Genomic DNA, 5,000 nt, shown 5'->3' with positions numbered 1-5,000 from the left:
ATGAAAGTTCTTAAGATGATTCTTTTTATTCAACTGTAGATGAAAAACGACATGACAAACATTTAAAATGTATTTGTAAATACATAAAGCAAACAACATATTAATCTTTCCCTATTCTTTCTTTCGTTTTCCTTCCCTTTACTTTCATAATAATTTGTTTTTTTATCTGTTTACTCATCATGGGCGTTCGTGATTATTTCTACAGGAATATACGCCGGCATTAAATATAAAAAAAGCAATAAACAAGATAATTAATTTCAGAGAAGTTTTTTAGGTTGCTTCAGGTAATGAAACATGATAGATTATACCAAACAGGTACGTATTAAATTTATATCTATACATTTTTTCGGATTTTAATCATGTCAAATCGCACTTTATTTCCTTTTGACGGATTGATTGTTGCTATTTCTTTTAATGAGTTAAGTACAGAATAGATTCACGGATTGATATAATAATGAAGTGATTTATTTTGCGCTATGGAGCAGATGCTGTCAAGAATTTTAAATGTCAACTGAATTACAGGAATAAATTGTATGATGGTCAATTTTGAATATTTTTTGTCATTTATTCACTATATAACTCTGTAATTAGATTGAGCTTCTTAAATAAGAATTGCCATATATTATAAGAAAATACATTTCTACAGAAATACACGTATATATACATGTATATATTTGTATCTATCTCTCTCTCTCTCTCTCTATATATATATATATATATATATATATATATATTACTAGCCAATAAATTAACGAATGCTCGTAACATTACGCTTTTTTACAATATATATATATATATATATATACATATATATATATATATATATATATATATATACATTTTAAGAACAGTTTTTTTGATACGCAATAAGTGGATTTATTTCATAAACGAAAAAATCAAAACAGATATATTGCGAAACGCGACAGAATATGTATTACATTTACAATTGCTCCAAACTTAATAGATGGACTGAAACTTAAGCAACATTCACGATTGCAAACAACAACTGTAAAAGAGTAAGAAAGAAGGCGTAAGTGTTGTTTTCCCAGTTTGACAGATCCAACGTAGCTGATAAACGGCTATTTCCCATCACTTTCAGCAAATAACAAACAGGTCCTGTACAGAAGTATGTTCCCTATCCTAACCACCATCAATGAACCTGAAGTGATCTAGTCAACATCGGATAACATCGAACACTTTGCAAATAACTTTGTAGCTATTCTACCCTATGCGAGTTTGGCCGCAGTATTTCATCTTGTGTCGCAAAACACGCTATACGATGCAGCTATATTTATGTGGGATGTTGCCAAGCTAATGAAAAACTTTGATTCCAGTACAGCAACTGGCTTTGGCGCCATTCAAATATATTGATTAAATAGCTTCAACCAAAACTAGCTCCCATACTTACACGGAAGTTTAAGAGTTGTCTTAAAAAGAATTGCATTCCACCACCCTGGAAAACTTCATCAGCATGCCCCGTATTTAAATATTCGTGTGATAGTTCATCTCTTCAGTACAGGAGTAAGTTGCTAGAATCTGTGTTTTATAGAGTAGTAGTAAACCACCTCAGCAAAAATAACATCCTCCGTGACAGTCCATATGGTTTCCCTTATACTAGATCTACAGCAAATTTCTTACCGTTATATCTCATAGGATTAGCGAATCACCTGAAAGAGACTTCCTTTCTAAGACAATTACTCTTGACATATCTAAGACATTTGATAAGGTATGACATATAGGTCTACTCTAAAAGATATCCAGCTATACCGTGCCTAGAAATGTTTTCTTCATTTATTAAATCAATACTCTCTGATATTTGCAATAGAGTAGTGGTTGATGGGCAAAAATCAGAAGCTCACACTATTAATGCTATAGTCCCCCAAGGGATCAATCCCAGGCCCAACTTCCTTAATGATCTACATCAATGATCTCACAAATAACATAGTAAGACATTTATGCTAACGACACAACCATCAATAGCAACACTTCAAAGCCCATAAATGACCATGTTCTCTCTGATTTTCTCTCCTCTGATCTTGAGCACGTGGGGCAATGGGGAAATAGGTGGATTGTAAATTTTAATGCATCTAAAACTAAGCTTCTGTCTTTATCCTATAAACCTTCTGATCCCCATCTCGAATCGATTGAAATAAATGAGTCTCGTCCTGTGGATACTTCATGTTTTGACAAGCTTCTGGGTCTGACTTTACTCCCTATCTGAAATGGAACACGTTCATCAAAATCGTTTCCATAGTCACTGGAAAAATTGTGGGGCTATTCTACCGCTCCAGTAGATATCTTACTACAGATTAAATTCTTTCCGTGTATAAGAGCTAAGTACGTCTAAGGATAAAGTACTGTTGCCACATCTGGGGCAGATCTGTAGATGTAACTAATCCTGCGTTGACAGAATTCAAAATATAATTCGAAACCTTTAGTAGGCAACTTTTTCGCTTGGCTGCAACCTATTCCCCACAGATGAGAGTTTGCGAGCCCGTATCTGCTTTATCGTTATTTTCATGGCAAGTTCTTGTCTGAACTTCAATCTATAGTTTACTTTTGGCCAAACCTTTACGAAAAACAATCGTCTAACTCAAACCACTATCAATAATTGTCGCCACTTTTTATCTATACATAAGCCTAAATGTAAATTTAATGAACCAAGCTTATATCTTAGAACTATTCGCCTGTGAGACTCTCCTCTGTGTCTCTACTTTCCAGTTTCCTACAATATGGTCGTCTTCAAGTTCAATGTGAACAAGTTCTTGATCAGCTGTTCCTGTTAAGTAATCAAATTTACCAAATTGCCACTACTGAAGTTTTCTATTATATTGTCTCATTGTTTACAATCATTGATCCTAATACGGACCTAAGTGGTGACTCCTTCAAGGATTAGTATATATTATAAAGAAATAAAGTAGAGTTCCACAAATATATATATATATATATATATATATATATATATGTATATATATATATGTATATATACATATATGTATATATATGAGACAGAGATGGGATGAGACAGGCGAAAAGTAGTCACGTGTAACATAGATTATATATTCTTCTTACTGTTATTGTACACTTAAAAAATAGAATGGTTCAGACAAGGTAAATTATCCCAGTGTCCATTAATTTCCAGACATTCTTGTATTGATGGTCGATGCTAATCGGCCAATATTTTTTTCATTTCTTGCTGTTCATTATTCTGTACAATTTTTCTATATTTAGTAACAATAAAATGTTTAATTTACGGGTGTTATTTATGTATTAATTGAATATGTCATAACAGTTGTCTAATGTTTTTGTAACGTTTATATAATTTCTAGTCGAACCTTTGTCAAACTCGTGCGAACTCATATGCGTATTGTTTGTCTAACATGACAGCAGACGAACGAATAGCATAAACACCATAGCTCGATTTACAAACCCAGGACGATGGAGAAAATGCCTTCACTTCTTGGCTGTTGTCTACTATCTGTCTGTCTGTCTCCCCCTCTCTCTCTTTCTCTCTCTCTCTCTCTCTCTCTCTCTGATCTTTGTTATTAACTTTCTTTTAGTAACATTTCATACATCGAAATTCGATTGTTTTCTGCACTGGTGACTGATGAAACACCAATACAGGTTAAAATGTAAAACATCCGATCATCTCTGTTTTAGGTCCTTTTCCATGACTTACCTTTCATTGGAATGTAATTTGACGTCATCGCTACATCCGATATTTTTCACCTATATCCGACGTTTATCGGCATTGCCCGTATCTTATAAAGCATACTATCTTCGGCGTGTTTATCGTAAGATGCTACATTTCTTGAAAAAAAATACTTTGCAATCAAATCAAACAATTACTTGAATCATTTAATTTAATTTTTCACTTGAGAGAAAGAGTTAAGTTTCTATTGGCAGAGAATATCCATCCTCAAATGAGCAGGTCTAAAATAGATCACTAAAAAATACAACAAAAAAAAAATCTACTACTATAACTTACGATAATACACACACATCTGTTCCGTTTGCTTGGCTACGAATTTGGTGAATAAAATCTCTACGTAGATGAGTAACACCTCTTTCCGCCCCGCGAAAAGGGTGCCTCTTCTCGCTCGCCAATGTAGAAGTGACCGTGATAGCATGCCCAAAGCATGTTTTATCGCTCCTATCTCTTTCCGCACTTGGAAATCAATAAACGCATCTTCTAAATGTGCTCAACTGCTTCGGCTTTGTAAATGGTAAACAGATGCTAGTTAATGTTTATCGGTTCAATTATTTCTGAATGAGAAAATTATATGACACATCTTTGCTCATGCCGCACGTCCATTACGAGAGTTGCTTTTTCGAAGTCTTAACCCGCCAATATCTACAAATGATTGATGGAATTCTCAGCTCATGAATGCAAGTTCAGTCCTTACAACAGTGCAAGTTGTAATATTGATGTAAAATCAAAGCTAAGACCACGAAAGGAACACAAGGAACACGAATTATATGTCAGAAAAATATATTTACTGGGAAGGTTGCAATGATAGGAAAAAGGGTAAGCGGGGTATCTGGTGGTGTAAAAAATGGGAAGCCGTACGCAATTCGTACTACTAGTGCTCCTGCTTATTCTACGTTATAACTATAATGGCCTTTGCGCGTGCAGCAATATTTTTTCTGCCTTCTCCAAGTTTTCTGTCTCGGCGTGGTTCGGTTCTTCTTCCTGTTTTTTCAACTGCAGTCTTCAGTTGTAACTCTGTTTTTTTTTTGTTCTTTTGAACGAGTTTTGTGAAAAGGGCTGGTCTTTACAGCATTAAATAAACAAATGGAATGTAGTCGTTATATCAATGCAAAACAGAAAAGAACTCGTTTAAGAGTTATAAACAAAAGCTTTTATATCTGGTAGATTAAACAACATATTTTTTTTTATATTTACACAATTCGCTTCTCTTTTTCGAGCGTGCAGGACTTTTTGTATTTGATGTGACACCACCCACGCTTGTCGAACATGTGTTTCTCTTGTCGCGTTT

The sequence above is a fragment of the Euprymna scolopes genome, chromosome 18 (genome assembly GCF_053919585.1).
Source record: "Euprymna scolopes isolate OS-2025 chromosome 18, ASM5391958v1, whole genome shotgun sequence".
NCBI classification, from domain to species: Eukaryota; Metazoa; Mollusca; class Cephalopoda; order Sepiida; family Sepiolidae; genus Euprymna; species Euprymna scolopes.
The sequence above is the reverse complement of the archived record's forward strand: the minus strand, read 5'-3'. Positions refer to the sequence as shown.